We start from the raw sequence: 19,285 nt of genomic DNA on the forward strand, positions 1-19,285 counted from the left end.
AGGCATTTAATGAAATATCAGAGTATGAAAAGTCACAGTTGATCATCTCCCCATTAACTAGGGCAAATGCTCCTTATGATACCTCCACATTGAATACTGACTTAGAAACCCATAAATTAACAATTAAGCTCCTGCTTAAGTGGATCATGCAAATACAAACACATGCAGGGGGGATGCAGGATCATTTATGTCTCTTCATAATATCATTGTACAATTCTCACTGAGGTTTTGTGACTGAGTCTTATTCCAGGTGAATGTAATATCTTCACTGAGTGCTGCTCCTCAGATTTGCTAGTCTGAAAGTGATTTTATCTCAGGTGGGTACTATTCCACTGGGTTCACATGGTCTCCTATGTTGTGATACGGGAGCCACCTACCAGTGACTGCTGGAGGTCTAACTCAGACTTGTAGAATGGATCTCTTCATGTGAGAGGAGGAGGATGATACAAGGAGACTGAGAGGCAGTTATGTTCTCTAATCTCTCTCCTCTTCCTTCTTGTCTCCGATGTATTTCATTCCCAATCCATAAGGAATGTCTGCAAAGGCTGCTTTGCAACTCCTTCAAGTTTATGATTCACAGCTGTAGAGGCTCTAGGAGAATTGACCTGCCCCTTCACCTAGGCATGGTCCTTAAGACTCCTGCTATCTCTTGGGACTATAATTTACAGAACTTTTCTTCATGATTTTGGGAAGAAATATCTTTTAAACCATTTACTAGCCTGTTAAGAAATAGTGGTTGAAAAGGCTCACTGATAAAGTCAGATTAACAGTTCTAGTCATAGATACCAGATATTCTTCTTACAGAAAAGCTAAACCAAGCATCCCCAGGATAAGATCTGGACTTTTCTTTTGACCCCTATATCGGAATAGAGAACATAGCCCTTTGATCCAGAGTTATTTTACTTAAATTTAGACATTCCTAAAATCCTGAATATGAATTTGAATCCCGACTCAGCCCTTATTCCTGCCTTTATTATGCATGTTTGTCAATATCATCTTGGCTGTGTATTTTAGGCAGGAAAAAAAAAAAAACCCTTGATATTTCTTTGCCTTAGTGTTCTCTCCCTTATTAAATTAGTTCAGCATAGAATCATGGGATTATAGTTTGAAAAGTAAAAGAGACCTTGGTAGATGTTGGATTTATAGTATATACTGGTTGAAGGCAGAAGGCTGCTTAATTTTAGACTCTGTATTTACAGGACCTATCACAGTAACTAGAACATGGCATGTGAATAATATATGTTTGTCAAAATGAATTGAAATGTGATTTCTGGGCTCTAATACTGAATAAATGGGATATATATTTGAAATATGCTGGCTTGGGGAAAGGGCAATTCAAATATAATTTCACAAATGTAAGAGATAATAACATTTTCCTTTGTGATTTGAAGTCCTAACTGGGGCTGGTTTTTTTTCCTTTTAAAATAAGAAATGCATGAATGATTAGCTTGTGTAGCTATCATAATTGTGTTAACCTGGTAACAGGTAAGAAATAGGCAAGTCATCTAAGATTCCATTTTAATATTGTACAAATTGTTTAGTTGCCTCTCCCCCCATTTGAATATTTACAATAAGTCCATGTTTAAATCTACCATAAAGATATCCCGTAGAGAGTCAGACTTATTAGTCATATTGCTAGGTCAAAAGGTATACCTAGTTTTATTACCCTTTGGATATAGTTCCAAATCATTCTGTAGAAAGGCTGGATTAGTTCATAACTCCACCAACCACTTATTAATGTACCCATTTTTCTACATCCCTTCCAGAATTTATCATTTTCCTTTTCTGTCATGTTAACCAATCTTATATATGTGAGATGATACCTCAGATTTGTTTTAATTGCATTCCTTATACATGTGAGATGATACCTCAGATTTGTTTTAATTGCATTCCTCTAATTAATATTGATTTAGAATATTTTTATATGACTATTGAAAGTTTTGATCTCTTTTTTTGAAAAATCCATGTTCATATCCTTTGATCATTTATCAGTTGGAGGATGGCTCTTATTTTTAGAACTCTTACTTAATTCCCTATGTCTTTGAGAAATAAAGCCTTTTTTTTTTTCCAGAGGAAATTGCTTTAAAATTCCCCCCTACTTTTTAGCTTTCCTTCTAATTTTGGCTCTATTGGTTTTGTTTGTGCAAACTTTTAAATTTTAATAAAAATGTAATCAAAATTATCTTTTTAAATACTTCTTTAGCTTACTTCTTTCATCTACTCATGATTCTTTTTACCCCTTCTCAAAACATTCTCCTTCAAACAGCATCATTCCTTTCTCTGACCACTCCCTTTACCCAAAAGAAGCTTAGAAAATAAGCCAATCAGAATGCTACTCAGAAATCTTTCACAACTTGAACCATTATTTAAGCTAGGACTTAATGCACATACATAGATTACTAATTGAATACCACGGGTCGGTAGCTATTTCCTTCTTGACTAATTCATCAAATAAAGGTATACTAAATCACTATAAGATATTGATTTTTACCAAAAATTAAAGTATTCTTAGCCAAGGGACACAGGGTTTAGGAGAAAATGTCATATGCTATGCCACTCTTTTTCCTTTAAGGGTGTCAACATATCCATTAATTGTTGATTTGACATCTGAGAAGAGTATCAAAACTCACTTTGTTGAGGCAGAGCCAAGACAGCAGGGAATAGGCAGGAACTCACCTGAGTACTCCTAAATTTTCTTCCAAACAACAAAAGGACTGGGTGATATAATTTCCAGCCCAAGACAACTGTGGAAAATAAGTAGGAAAGATCTTTCTCACTAGGGTGAGAGTGAAGTGCAGACCTTACAGTGACTGAATTGTCAGCAGCAGTAGCTTCTAGTGCTCTCAGCCCAGAGATGGTTAGGGGATTAAAAAACTAGTCAGAAGGAAGTTATAAGTGATTCTTTGCTGGAACTGGGAACAGATCTCTGTTGTACTGAACATATGCAGTCCCAGAGCAAGGAGGAAATCTAGCAGGAGCTGAAGCCCCAATTCCAGTTCTAAGGTAGAAAAAAGTGTTTGTGGTTTCTCATAGGCTAGAGCTCAGTTCAGGAGGGCAGTGGCTATATTTCTCCTTGGTTTATACACCTTGTAAGGTTCTTGCAAAAACTGAAATCTTCAAGGTCCCCAGAGCTAGCTCTGAAAACAGCCACATTTTTAAAAACCCTGAAAACTGGGAGATTGACCCTTCTATCATAGAAGAGAGTCCAATTTCAGCATAAAGTTAAAAGTCAAAAATAGGATGTAAAAATGAACAAACAATAACAAAAGAACAAGATTACAGAAAGATATTATAGTGATAAGAAAAATCAAAACACAAACTCAGAAGAACACAGCAAAATAAAAGCAATTATATTAAAAACCCTTAAAGAAAAAATGTGAATTGGCCTCAGGGCCTGGAAAAGCTCATAAAGAATTTTAAAAATAAAATAATAGAGCTAGATGAAAAATTGGAAAAAAGAAAGTGATGTAAGAAAATCATGAAAAAAACGTCAAGAGCTTGGTAAAGGAGGCATAAAAATACTGAAGAAAATAACACCTTTAAAAACCAAATAGGACAAATGGTAAAAGAGATACAAAAATCTATGGAAGAGTAGAATTCCTTAAAAGGCAGAATTAGCCAAGTAGAAAAAGAGATAAACTCACTGTGAAAAAAAAAAAGAGTTTCTTTAAAAATAGAATTAGCCAAATGAAAAAGAAGGTGCAAAAGCTCACTGAAGAAAATAATCCCTTTGAAATTAGGAGTAGGCAAGTGGAAGTTAATGATTTCATAATTCATCAAGAAACAATAAAACAATCTTAAAACAGAAAGGAGGAAATATGAAATATCTTAGAAAAATAACTGACCTGGAAAATAAATTGAGGAGAGCTAATTTAAGGATTACTAGATTATCTGAAAGCCAATATTAGAAAAAGCCTAGAAATAATGTTTCAAGATATTATCAAGGAAAACAGCCATGTTATCTAAAGAAGTAAATAATAAAGTGGATTTAAAACTCAGATCTTACAAAATGTTATACACAAGAAGCACACCTAGAAACAGAGTAAAATAGAAATTAAAAGGATCCACTGATCATCTTCTGAGAGAGATACCAAAATGAAAACTCCCAAAAATACTATAGCCAAATTCCAGAACTCCTCCATAAAAGAGAAAATATTGCAAACAGACAGAAAGAATTGAAATATTATAGAATCATAGTCAGAATAATACAAGATTTAATAGCTTCTAAATGATAAAAGCAGAAGGCTTGGAATATGATATTCCAGAGGTCAAAGGTGCTAGGATTACAAGAAAAAAATCATGTACTCAGAAAAACTGAATATAATTCTTTGACAGGAGAGGAAGAGTGAAATTAAGGACTTTTAAGCATTCCTGATGAAAAGACCAGATCTGAATAGAAAATAGAATAGAAAATTTGAATTTCAAATATAAGACTGAAGAGAAGCTTAAAAAATATACATGAAAGAGTAACCATAAGGGATTCAAAAAACTAAAATGTTAATATTTCTATGTGGGAAAATGATAATTGGACCTCAAAAATTTTTTATTATTATTAGGATAATTAGAAAGAATATACATAGAGGGCATGGATGTAAGTTTACTATAATGGGAGGTTTCACAAAAAGAAAATTAAGAGATGAGGAGAGAAATATACTTGGGAAAGAGAGAGGTAGAATGGGGTAAATTATCTCACATAAAAGAGGTGTGAAAGGAAGAACCTTTACAGGGGAAGGGAAGATGGATGAGTGACAATGCTTGTTCCTTATTCTCCTCAGAACTGACTCAAAATGTTAAGAAAAGGGGAGGAGATGCTGATAGTAAGCAGGGTAGATTGCAAGAAACAGTGGACAAAAACAAAATTCTTTTGAGGAGGGAAAAGGTGAAAGGGGAGAAAAGAAAGGTAAAAGGGGAGAAAAAAAAGGACAAATGGGAAAAATAGATAGAAGGAAATACAGAGTTATTAATCATAAATGGAAATGGAAATGGTATGCATTCTCCCATAAAATAGTAGTAGATAACAAAGTGGATTAAAAACCCAAATCTTACAAAATGTTGTATACAATAATCACAGCTGCAAAGAGACCAACAGTGTAAAAATCAGGGGCTGGAGCAGAATCTGTTATGCTTAATTCAAAGTAAAAAAAGCAGAGCTAGAAATCATGCTCTCAGACAAAGAAAAAACAAAAATAGATTTAATTAAAAGAGATTAGCAGGGAGGAGGAAATATATAGTAAAACTATACTTGTTGGGGGACCTCAAATTTTCCCTCTCAGAACTAGATAAACTTAAGGAAGTGAATAGAATTTGAGAAAAATATGCTAGATCTCTGGAGAAAATTGAATGGAAATGGAAAAGAGTATACCTTTTATTTTTTCAATTGTGCTCAATTCATTGTGACCTATGGTCATATGGACCATATTACACCAGTTCTGTTTCTGCAGTGGTTTGCCATTTCCTTCTTCAGGGACAAACAGAGGTTAAATGAGCCCAGGTCTTCCGAATTCTTTCCAGAGTTCTATTTCTGAGCCATTTAGATTTTTTTCAGGTGGTATAGTACACAGAGTACTGGGTCTGGAGTCAGGAAGACTCACCTTTTGAGTTTCAATCCGACCTCAGATATTTATTGGCTGTGTAATCCTGAACAAGTCAGACAACCCTGTTTGTCACAATTCCTCATATATAAATTGAATTCGAAAAGGAAATGGGGAAAACATTCTATTACCTTTGTTAGGAAAACTCCATATGGGATCATAAAGAGTCAGACATAACTGAAAAGACTAACCTTTTTTTTCTTCAATGGTACATAGCACCTACACAAAAATTGGCCATATATTAAAATATAAAATCCTGATTACCAAATGCAGAAAAGCAGAAATAGTAAATGCATCTTTTTCAAATAATAATTCAATAAAATTACATTCAATAAAGGACCATAGAAATACAGATTAAAAATAATTGGAAATTAAATAACCATAAACAATGGGTAGGTCAATGAACAAAGCATGGAAACAATAAATGATTTCATTACAGACAATGACACCAATAAGAAAACATCCCAAAATGTATGGGATACTGTTGGAATCCGATCACAACAGGATACAGCCAATGTAGTAAAGAAGGAAGGGAGAGAATTTGGAATCCACAATTTTAAAAATGAAAGTTAAAAACTTTTAAAATGTAATTTGATAAACTATAGATTGCCAAAAAACAAATCAACCTCACTTGGGGATTTTAAAGGAACTTTTCCATATAATCTATTTGGTATCTAATTTCTACTTGGTAGCTGATGAACCAACAAGCCACAGGGACCAATAAAAGTCTTACTGGCATGGGACATGGATAATAATTTGAGAATGACTTTCATTGTAAGAAATGGAGAAGTCTACCATTAATTCAGTGAAAGAGCCAGGGAAGATGGTTTTCAATGCTCCCTAAACCAGAAGTTTGTTTCCTGAATGGTGGTAAATTCATTTTGTAACATAGTTTGCTTCCTCACCTCAATCCTTCTGGATTCTTAAATTTCCGTTAAGAATTAACTTAAATCACATCTTTTGCGGGAGGTCTTTCTCAGTTCCCTCCACTGTTTGTGCCTTCCATCTGAGATGATCTCTCATTTACTCTGTATATATACCTTACCACTATGCTGTTTTTTGCATGTGGTCTTTCCTCACTAAAATGAGGGACCATATTTTGTTTTGTTTTGCTTTCTTTGTATCCTCATTGTTTAGCACAGTGCCTGATATAGACACTTGAAATGAATTCTCATTGATGATGATCTTGACATACCAATTATCACTACAGCATTGGTGTCATCTCCCAGGGCATCAATCATTGGATCATAAACTTGAAGTTATAAAGAACTCCCAAAATCATTTGGTTCCAGCTGCTAATTTTATTGATGAGGAAACTGAAGTTTAAAGAGATTAAATGATTTGTTAAATAACAAAAAACAATATAAAAGATTTGAAATCAGGTCCTCTGGCTCCAGAGCTAGGACTCTAAAAATTTCTCTTGTGTCTTCCCTGAGATGTTAGAGCAGGCAACAATTTTGTTGGTCAGAGGACATAGAACAGAAGGAAGTCTAAACCCCTTTCATCTCTTTAAATTAAGCTATTTGGGTGATTTGGATGAAGTATGAATACCATGAATATCATTTAAAGAATCTAAATGGAATTTTCTCATCCTATGTCAAATAATAGCTTGGGATTAGAAAGTGACAGATGAAGCAGTAATAAAGAAATAATAATAATAATAATAATAAAAAACCACAAACCCTGACAATATTAATTCACGATCTCCTAGAAATGACTGGATATGGCAGGGCTAACTTCATGGCCTGAGGCTATGGGGAAAAGATCTAAGACTCTTGAAGCAAAAATATTGGATAGTAGTTTGTGACATAGTAAAAGATCAGCAAATGCCCACAAAGAACTACTTAGTGAATGGACATGGAGGACAACATAAGGACATAGTATAGCAGATCACAATTTTGAGTTATTGACAAAATAGTAATATTAGGTATTTGTACAGCAGAGGGGAGGAGATAGTAGTATCAGATATAGAGAGACAGTTCAATGGAGGAACCATATTAAGAAACATATTGTTCTAGAAAAGCATGCATCTGGGCCAATATTGCTAATAATATATGTGACATTTTCCCACATGTTTTTCCTTTCCCAGTGGCATTGTGATGATCTATGGCAGAGTGAATCCATGTTTATGTGTTTGGTAGTGGTGAGGAGAGGATTTACCTAAAATTCATACTGCAACATGTTCTATTGGGTATATTGGTGGGGTCTTATAAGTTATGATTTTTGAATAGAAAATAACCCCAAACCCTGGAATAGTATTCAAAGGAACTCTAGACACACCATTTTTTAATGACTGATCCTTCAGTGCCTTTAAAATTGTGCCATCACTAATGCAGATTTCTTTTACATGTATTTACTTGGTTAGGTCCAGCACACTTTCTTGACTCCATTTCCTTAAGGGTCACTTCCTCCCAGACCATAGCATACTTATGGATATATAGAATCCAAATGTGGTGGTTCCATTCTTGTAGCTGAGGAGAAAAAGTCACTATAAAAACAGGATTAGATCGATTCCATCCTACGTTTGTTGATTTTCCTCTTTCCAGTTTCATCTCCAAATCCTCCTGGACAAAAACCTTCTTTGCAGGTTTGTTTTCTACATAACTGCTTTATACTGATTGGTGAGACATTGCTGTTCATAATCTTCTGTTTTCTTTATCCACAATATTTTGGAAAAAAGCATGTATTCTACATTGACAATGTCCTTAACTTCCATGTCTCTCTGCTTGGCAAGACTGTGAATTGTTTGCCTAGATCTTTTGGCCTTTTCACTTCAAAGGCTGCCCCAAAACAGTTAAATTTATCTGGAATTTGGAATAGAGGCTATGCTCTTGCTTTTATTTATCTCATTTTTTGGAATCAACAGCTCATTTACACAGATCATTCTGAAACTGCCACAACACCCAGAGTCTTTCTCACATTTTTATCCTTATAAATTCCTGTTTACTTTAACCTTTGCTCCAGCTAGCAGATGGTCTAACTTCACACAGACAGCTAATTCTGAACTGACTGCTAACATCTGTAACCAATTTGTTCCCATCTTAATTTGTAGGTAGTTTTATTTGTGTATGTGTATATGTATATGTGTGAGTGTATGTGATGTTCAAAGCTTGCTACCAAAATGTTTTCCAACTGTATTCTTGAAGAAAACATTTCATGATACACTGGAGTGAGGCTCCTTGATCCAAGAGCTTATTTTTCTAACAGTTCTCACCTGTGTTGTATTGGAGGTGTTGGATGCCAGATAAATATTGACTTAAGATGTAAAGTTCTCTAATAATTGAAATGGACATGAGTGTCCAAGCTGCAGTTTTTTTTCATGGCAGTCTGTTTGCTTGTACAGTCATATTAAGTACAAGACAAGCTGTTCTCACTTACACTTTATATCTGCTCCAGGGCTTGCATCCAGAAACAAATAAACAAAAAGTAAATAAGTAAAGATTTGAATAAATATGTTGGAATTAAACTTAACATACTTCTGCTAATAATGTCCAAATGATGAGTCAAAGAGAGAGATGGAGATAGAGACAGACACACATATGCATATACATATATACACAGAGAGACAGAAAGGTATTTCTGCTAAAAAGATGGCTTCCAGTCAAATTCTTAAAGAAAACACTTATTATTTATAAATGTAATAGTCATTTCAGCAAGATGTGAACTGGTTCCATGGAAAGGGAAAACTAAGAGATTAAAGATCCTGGATGTGCTGTTTTTTTTTTTTTTTTCTCTTGTTTTCTTCCTTCTTTCCCAGAGAAAAGGGAAAGCTATCACAAATTGGAACTAAAGGTTTGTTTGTTTGCAGGAGTTTAAAAATCTTTCTCTGGAGAAGAGAGTTGGAGAGAAAGAGATAGATAGAAAGGAAGAATTGAGAAGTCCAGGAATGGAGCCAGAAAGAATCAAGTACACAGAAACAATAGGACAAAAGAAGAAGAAAAATGTAGGATAAAGTTACAGTAGAGGAGGAAGAGATTGAAAAGGAGCATTAACCTTCCTGATCTCTCAGAGCAATAAATTCAAGTTGACACCATTGATTGTACTCATGCACTGAAGAAAGTTCAAAGAAAATGTCTTCTCTTTTCCCAACTTCCCCATCTGCTACCTATCTATTAACAGACACTATAATATACTCTGCTTCTTTACCCAAATGTTTCTGGTAACCTGAATTTTACCGTGATTATAAAAGGACCAGGGATAGCTAGAGATAAATTTAAATTAACTCCAGGGCCAACTTTCTGCCTAAATGTTAGGAATTTTACTAACTGAAGACTTTAAGTAATTAGAATTATACTCACAATTTTTCATTTAATATAAATTCCATAAAACAGTAGAGCAGGAGACATTAAGATTTAGACTTGAGGGTCATTTTATTGCCACTAGACTAAAAAAGCTAATTTTCATTATAGATTGTTCTAGTTGAATCTCTAGAGACAAAGATGGAAGAGTTGGAAAAGTAAGGTGAGACCTCTCCACAATGGCACTGGAATCTACCAGTATAGACTTCCGAGGATTCTTAGATGCTTATGCTCTTTCATTTTTTGATTCTGAATCTAATTTTCTGTCATCTCAGTCATATCAAAATAAACATTGACTTCATTTGGAGGATCTTGTCAAACTCTTTGTAATATTTATCTATGTTTTCATCTTCTGAAATGGTGTCTAAGTTTTAATAGTCTTCATGGTGGTCAGTTTCCTTTTGCTCTTCATAAACTCTGCAACATAAGATAAGACTCTTTCATCTCTACTTTATATCACCCTTCTCAGCACAACTGTGCCTAGTGTAGCATTCTGTATGCAGAAGTCTCAATATTTATTGAATTGTATTGAATCCATATAGCTCCCAGAGTGGTCAGTATTTTTCTCTCCCTGAAGAGTGATAGAAGTATTCAGATTAGTTAATATGAATGCAATATGGTCTGATCACCCCTCTCATATGTACTATAGTCAAAAGATACATTTTATTTATTTTTCTTTTTTTTAATTTTTATTTAATAATTACTTTATATTGACACTCGTTTCTGTTCCGATTTTTTTTCCCTCCCTCCCTCCACCCCCTCCCCTAGATGGCAAGCAGTCCTTTATATGTTGGATATGTTGCAGTATATCCTAGATACAATATATGTTTGCAGAACCGAACAGTTCTCTTGTTGCATAGGGAGAATTGGATTCAGAAGGCATAAATAACCCGGGAAGAAAAACAAAAATGCAGATAGTTCACATTCGTTTCCCAGTGTTCTTTCTTTGGGTGTAGCTGCTTTTGTCCGTCATTTATCAATTGAAACTCAGGTCTCTTTATCGAAGAGGTCCACTTCCATCAGAATACATCCTCAAACAGTATCGTTGTTGAGGTATATAATGATCTCCTGGTTCTGCTCATTTCACTTAGCATCAGTTCATGTAAGTCTCGCCAGTTCTCTCTGTATTCATCCTGCTGGTCATTTAAAAGATACATTTTAAGAGAATTATTTTCTTTCAAATAGTTATTCCTCACAGATTATAAAGAAAGGTGATATTAACATTGAGATTTCAAATGATAAAACTTGTTTGGGAAGGATCTCTTACTACTTGGAAAGAAATAGCTTAAGAAGAATCACAGAATTTGAGAGTTAAAGGGGACTTGTCCTTTCCCCAAAGGAATAGCCCCTCCCCTCATCCTTTGAAGTTTCTTTTCTTGCTCATTTTCCTACATTTCCATTTTAGAATGTAGGAGTTTGCATTAAGACAAACCTAATATTTGAATCCATTCTTTTCCTCTCATTTCTCTTACTTTTTACTTTCTACACAAAAGCCTCCAAACTCAGACATGCTTATTTTAGTATAATTTTCTTTACTGGAAGAATGCTGCCTTGGCATATCTGTCCCTAGAAAGAGGACATCTATTGAAACTTAAAGTATTACTTTTAATAACTGTAAGCAAACAAACAGCCAACTAGAGCATTTTCATTGTACAAATCGGATTTTGTTAAAGGTCAATTCAATGTTGAGATTTAATGAATTCTTTAAAAATGTTGCTATTTAAGACTTTGCTTAAAGTTCACAATAGTTATTTCTGAAATAGACTTTAAAGTGAATAGTGGAACAATATCTACACTGCATCACATGTAAAATGCTCAAGTATTATTCCCTAAGAAGAAATAATGCAACTCTAGAATAGATTTAAAACTATTTGGAAGCCTACTACTTGTTGTATCAATTTGAGTTTAGCTGGATTTATTCAGTACTGGATTTCATTTCTATATGCCATCAGTGGCACTATGGCACAGTGGAGTAAGAGCTGATTTCAGAAGATCTGACTTCAAGACCCACTTCAACCACAAACCCTAGGCAGATCAATTAGCCTTTCAGAGATTGTGAGATAATTAATAATAAGCTTCCTTAAGACTATACATTTCAGAGCAAGTAACACCAACATTGATAGGGAAGTTCTTTCTCAGGCGCTCCCTACAATCATAAAAATCAAAGATCTAATTAATAATCAGTAAATATTCAGTAAGCACTCAGTCTGTTCTGGGTACTGTTCTAAGTGTTAGGTGATGAAGTCAGGATAGCAATGCTTAGTTTGAAATACAGGTGATAAATTCACAGTGGCCTTGCTCTTTGCCAAAGGATACATTTATTTAGGAAAGGAGGATCCAGACAAAATGAAGAGGTAAAAAAGTACCGATTTGGGAGAGCAATAGGGCTACCAAGGAAAGGAATTTAGAACAATCCATTAAAGGAAGATGCCGTGTAGTGTGAGTATGCCATTGACTGACAGGCTAAATACATAAAGGAGTTTAGCATCCTAAAACAGTTAGTTAACTATAACAAGGAGAATGACACCATAATAGGTATTTTACAGATGCTAATCAAGGCAGCCTGGTCACATCCTGGTTGCCTCAATTATGGTAATAAGACAATCTGGGAAACTAAGTTCCCAGAATGAGTGTTTTATTATTTCCTGAAAAAAGGAGAGAATAAGCTGATTTCAGGATTTGCATCACTGAGAAACAAAGAAAAATAAACAATAGTACCTCTTCTCAAGGATGATAGTCTAATAGGAGAAACCATGTATAAATAGCTATGTCTATACAAGATATATCCAGGATAAACTATAAATAATCGACAGGGAAGACACTTAATTCAAGAGGAAATCAGGAAAAGTTTCCTGCAGACATTGGAATTTTTGCTGGGATTTGAAGGAAGACAGGGAGTTGCAGATAGGATACATTCCAAATATGGAGGATAGAAGACCAGTGAAAATACTGTGAGCCAGTAATGCTGGAGAAACTGAGGCAAGATAGAGCTTAGAGAGTATTTAATGATTTATTTGAAAAGGAGAGATTTACTGGGACCACACGGATCCATGATTTGGTCCCAGGGCTGAATGAGACTATCATCTCCAAGAATCCAGCAAACAATGTGAGTTCTCACATGTGGCTCAGACACGGGGTAGACCAAGGCAGGAACAGAGTCAAAGTGGGGTGAGTCACCAGAGATGAACCCTGGAGATAGGGAGAGGCATTTTGATAAGGCAGTATTTGATATTCTGATAGACTGGGATGGGGAGAGGCATTCTGATATTCTAAAATATAAGATCTTTTATCCTTATCAAATATTCTGGTAATTAAGAGGGAGGGGTGGTTTTGCAGGATTGAGCAGAACAATTATAAACTGAGGCAGAACAATTAGGGAAGCTGAGGCAGGACAATTTAGGGAAACTGAGTCAGGATAATTAGGGAAATTGAGTCAGGATAATAAAAGAGAACTGTGGCATAAGAAGCCAAAGAATGTCTTGTAGAAACATCAAGGATTTGTGATGGAAGAAATATGTCATCTTTGAGTTCTGTTATGTAACTTCTACCAAATTTATACTTATTACAGTGTAGAAATTCTAGAGGTACGAACTAAGTTTTATTATTATGCTCAAGCACAGTACAGGGCTCAGAGAAAATATTAGTTATTCTGATAAAGCTTGAAGGCAAAATGATATCAGAGTGACAGAGAAATAATTCTTTTACATATCATAATCTTAAACATTCCCCTTAAATTATAATTTTTTAAAATTATAGCTTTTTATTTACAAGATATATGCATGGGCAATTTTTCAGCATTGACAATTGCCAAACCTTTTGTTCCAACTTTTCCCCTCCTTCCTCCACCCCTTCCCCCAGATGGCAGATTGACCAATACATGTTAAATATGTTAAAGTATAAGTTGAATACAATATATGTATACATGTCCATACAGTTATTTTGCTGTACTAAAAGAATTGGACTTTGAAATAGTGTACAGTTAGCCTGTGAAGGAAATCAAAAATGCAGGAGGCCAAAAATAGAGGGATTGGGAATTCTATGTAGTGGTTCATAGTCATTTCCCAGAGTTCTTTTGCGGCGTGTAGCTAGTTCAATTTATTACTGCTCTATTGGAGCTGATTTGGTTCATCTCATTGAAGAGGGCCATGTCCATCAGAATTGATCATCATATAGTATTGTTGTTGAAGTATATAATGATCTCCTAGTCCTGCTCATTTCACTCAGCATCATTTCATGTAAGTCTCTCCAGGCCTTTCTGAAATCATCCTGCTGGTCATTTTTTACAAAACAATAATATTCCATAACATTCATATACCACTATTTATTCAGCCATTCTCCAATTGATAGGCATCCACTTAGTTTCCAGTTTCTGGCCACTACAAAGAGGGTTGTACAGGTCCCTTTCCCTTCTTTAAGATCTCTTTGGGATATAAGCCCAGTAGTAACACTGCTGGATCAAAGGGCATGCACAGTTTGATAACTTTTTGAGCATAGTTCCAAATCATTCTCCAGAATGGCTGGATGTATTCACAATTCCACCAACAATGTATCAGTGTCCCAATTTCCCCACATCCCCTCCAACATTCCACATTATCTTTCCCTGTCATTCTAGCCAATCTGACAGGTATGCAGTGGTATCTCAGAGTTGTCTTAATTTGCATTTCTCTGATTAATAATGACTTGGAGCATCGTTTCATATGGCTAGAAATAGTTTCAATTTCTTCATCTGAGAATTGTCTGTTCATATCCTTTGACCATTTATCAATTGGAGAATGGCTTGATTTCTTATAAATTAGAGTCAATTCTGTATATATTTTGAAAATGAAGCCTTTATCAGAACCTTTGACTGTAAAAATGTTTTCTCAGTTTGTTGCTTCCCTTATAATCTTGTCTGCATTAGTTTTGTTTGTACAAAGACTTTTGAATTTGATATAATCAACATTTTCCATTTTGTTATCAATAATGATCTTTAGTTCTTCTTTGGTTATAAATTCCTTCTTCTTCCACAAGTCTGAGAGATAAACTATGTTCTTCTAATTTATTTATAATCTCATTCTTTATGTCTAGGTCATGAACCCATTTTGACCTTATCTTGGTGTGTCAAAGTGTGGGTCAATGCCTAGTTTCTGCCATACTGATTTCCAATTTTCCCAGCAATTTTTGTCAAATAATGCATTCTTATCCCAGAAAATGGTGTCTTTGGGTTTGTCAAACACTAGATTATTAAAGTTATTGACTGTTTTGTCCTTTGAACCTAACCTATTCCACTGATCAACTAGTCTATTTCTTAGCTAATACCAAATGGTTTTGATAACTGCTGCTTTATAATATAATTTTATATCTAGTACAGCTAGGCCACCTTCATTTGATTTTTTTTCATTAATTCCCTTGAAATTCTTGACTCTTTGTTTTTTCATATGAACTTTCTTGTTATTTTTCTAGGTCATTAAAATAGTTTTTTAGAAGTCTGATATAGCACTAAATAAATAGATTAGTGTAGGTAGTATTGTCATCTTTATTATATTTGCTCGCCCAATCCAAGAGCATTTGATATTTTTCCAATTGGTTAGATCTGACTTTATTTGTGTTTTGTAGTTTTGCTCATATAATTCCTGACTTTCCTTTGGTAGATAGATTCCCAAATATTTTATGCTATCGACAGTGATTTTAAATAGAATTTCTTTTTTTGTATTTCTTGCTGTTGGATTTTGTTGGTGATGTATAAAAATGCTGAAGATTTATGTGGATCTATTTTGTATCCTGCAACTTTGCTAAAGTTATGAATTATTTCTAACGGCTTTTTAGTAGAATCTCTGGGGTTCTCTAAGTATACTATCATATCATCAGCAAAGAGTGATAATTTGGTTTCTTCATTACCTACTCTAATTCCTATAATCTCTTTCTCAACTCTTATTACCAAAGCTAGCATTTCTAATACAATATTGAATAGTAATGGTGACAGTGGGCAACCTTGTTTCACTCCTGATCTTAGGGATGAGGTATTCACTCCTGATCTAAACTGGTTGCAGTTTATCCCCATTACATATGATGCTTACTGATGGTTTTAAATAGATGCTACTGATTATATTAAGGAAAAGTCTATTTATTCTTATACTCTCAAGTGTTTTTTAATAGGAATGGATGTTGAATTTTATCAAATGCTTTTTCTGCATCTATTGAGACAATCATATAGTTTTTGTTAATATGATTATTAATATGGCTAATTAATATGGCTATAAATACTTTTCCTAATATTGAACAGCCCTGCATTCCTGTTATAAATCCTACTTGATCATGGTGTATTACCCTGAGGATGATTTTCTGTAGTCTTTTTGCTAATATCTTATTTAAGATTTTTGCATTAATATTTATTAGGGAGATTGGTCTATAATTTTCTTTCTCTGTTTTCAACCTATCTGGTTTAGGTATCAGTACCATGTCTGTGTCATAAAATGAATTTGGTAGGATTCCTTCACTCCCTGTTTTTTCAAATAGTTTATATAGCATTGGAGTTAATTGTTCTTTAAATGTTTGGTAGAATTCACATGTAAATCCATCTGGTCCTGGGAATTTTTTCTTAGGGAGTTGATTAATAGCTTGTTTGATTTCTTTTTCTGAAATGGGACTATTTAAGCAATTTACTTCCTCCTCTGTTAATCTGGGAAGCCTATATTTTTGGAGATAGTCATCCATTTCTCTTAGGTTATCAAATTTATTGGCATAAAATTGGGCAAAGTAACTCCTTATTATTGCTCTAATTTCCTTTTCATTGGTGGAGGATTGGGATTGGGATTGGGATTCTCCCTTTTCATTTTTAAGACTAACAATTTGATTTTCCTCTTTCTTTTTTCTAATCAGATTTACCAAAGATTTATCTATTTTATTGTTTTTTTCATAAAACCAACTCTTAGTTTTATTTATTAATTCAATAGTTTTTTTACTTTCAGTTTTATTAATTTCTCCTTTTAATTTTAGGATTTCAAGTTTAGCATTTGATTGGAGGTTTTTAATTTGGTCTTTTTCTAGCTTTTTAAATTGCAAGCCCAATTCACTGATCTTCTCTTTCTTTTTTATTCAAGTAAGCCTCTAACGATATAAAATTTCCCCTTATTACCACTTTGGTTGCATCCCACAAATTTTGATATGATGTTTCATCGTTGTCATTATCTTGAGCAAAATTATTAATAGTGTCTATAATTTGCTGTTTCACCCAATCATTTTTTAAAGATGAGATTGCTTAGTTTCCAATTACTTTTTGGTCTATTTACCTCTAACTTTTTGTTGAATGTAGTTTTTATTGCATTGTGATCTGAAAAAAAAAAGCATTTACTATTTCTGCCTTTCTGCATTTAATTTTGAGGTCTTTATGTCCTAATATATGGTCAATTTTTGTATAAGTTCCATGAACTGCTGAGAAGAAAGTTCTGTCACCATTCAGTTTTCTCCAAAGATCTATCATACCTAATTTTTCTAACATTCTATTTACTTTAGATTTCTTTCTTTATTTGTTTTAATTTCTTTAATTTCTTTCTTATTTGTTTTGTAGTTTGATTTATCTAATTCTGAGAGTGCAAGATTTAAATCTCCCACTATTATAGTTTTGCTGTCTATTTCTTCTTGCAACTCCTTAACTTCTCCTTTAGGAAGTTAGATGCTATAGCACTTGATGCATATATGTTTAGTATTGATATTGCTTCATTGTCTATGCAACCCTTTAGCAAGATATAGTTTCCTTCCTTATCTCTTTTAATTAGATCAATTTTTGCTTTTGCTTGATCTGAGATAAGGATGGCTAACCCTGCTTTTTTTACTTCACCTAAAGCATAATAGATTCTGCTCCAGCCTTTTACCTTTACTCTGCTTTAAATGTGTTTCCTGTAAACAATATATTGTAGGGTTCTGACTTTTGATCCAGTCTGCTATCCACCTCCGCTTTATGGGAGAGTTCATCCCATTCACATTTACAGTTAAAATTACTAATTCTGTATTTCCTCCCATCGTATTATCCCCAGATTATGCTTTTCTTTTTCTTGGTTCCAGTTACCCCCTTTCCCAGTATTAAATGTATGGGCATCACTTGCGTCACACAGCTCTCCTTTAGGATCCTTCCTTCCTCCTTTTGAATCCTTTCCTCTTTCTTGTACCCTTCCTTTATTGTTCTTTTTCTTTTCTCTTTTCCTCTCCTCCTTTTTAATGAGGTGAGAGAAAATTCTTTGTAAACAAAATATGTCAATTATTTTCTCTTTAAACCAAAAATGATGAGAGTAAGATTCACACAATGTTCCTCCCCCTCCCTAATTTCCCTCAGATATGATAGGTTTCTTTTGCCTCTTTGTGGGATGTAGTTTCCCTCTTTTTATCTCCCCTTTTCCCTTTTTCTGATACTATCCCCTTTCCATTTCTACTTCCCTTTTTATATTATATCAGTAAAATCAAATTATACATGCACTCTTTATGTATGTCCATAACAAAAATACAGTTCTCAAGAGTTCTTGTTACCTTTTTCTGCTTCTCTTGAGTTATACAATTGGAGGTCTAATTTTTTGTTTAGCTCTGGTTTTTTCATTAGAAACAAATGGAAGTCACCTGTTTCATTAAATGGCTCAGCTTAGCTAGGTAGTTTACTCATGACTGTCTTCCACATTCTTTTTGCCTTTTGGAATATCAGATTCCAGGCCCTTCTATACTTTAATATGGAAGCAGCTAGATCCTGAGTTATCCTTATTGTGGCTCCTTGGTATTTGAATTGTTTTTGTCTGGCTCCTTGTAATATTTTTTCCTTAGTCTGATAGTTCTGAAATGTAGCCACAATATTCCTTGGAATTTTTAATTTTAGGGTCTCTTTCAGAAAGAGTTCGATGAATTCTTTCAATGCCTATTTTATCTTCTGAATCTACTACATCTGGGCAGTTCTCTTTGATGATTTCCTGTAAAATAGTGTCTAGGCTCTTTTTTTCATCATAATTTTCAAGAAGTAGAATGATCCTCAGATTATCTCTCCTAGATCTATTTTCCAGTTCTGTTGTTTTTCTAAGTAGATATTCAACATTTTTTCCTAGTTTTTGATTTTTTTTTTTTGGTTTTGCTTGACTGATTCTTGATATCTCAATGAATCATTCATTTCTATTTGTTCAGTTCTGATTTTTAATGAGTTATTTCCTTCATTAGCTTTTTAAAATTTTCTCTTTGTATATGTCCAATTGTGTTTTTAAATGAGTTGTTTTCTCTATGGAATTTTTTTCCATTTCACAAATTTTTTTCTTTACTGAGTTATTTTCTTTTTCCAATTCACAAATCCTACTTTCTTGGGAGTCCTTTATCTTTTCCAACTCATAAATCCTACTTTTTTGAGAGTTCTTTATCTTTTCCAATTCACAAATCTTGCTTTCCTGGGAA

The sequence above is a fragment of the Antechinus flavipes genome, chromosome 6 (genome assembly GCF_016432865.1).
Source record: "Antechinus flavipes isolate AdamAnt ecotype Samford, QLD, Australia chromosome 6, AdamAnt_v2, whole genome shotgun sequence".
Lineage (NCBI taxonomy): Eukaryota > Metazoa > Chordata > Mammalia > Dasyuromorphia > Dasyuridae > Antechinus > Antechinus flavipes.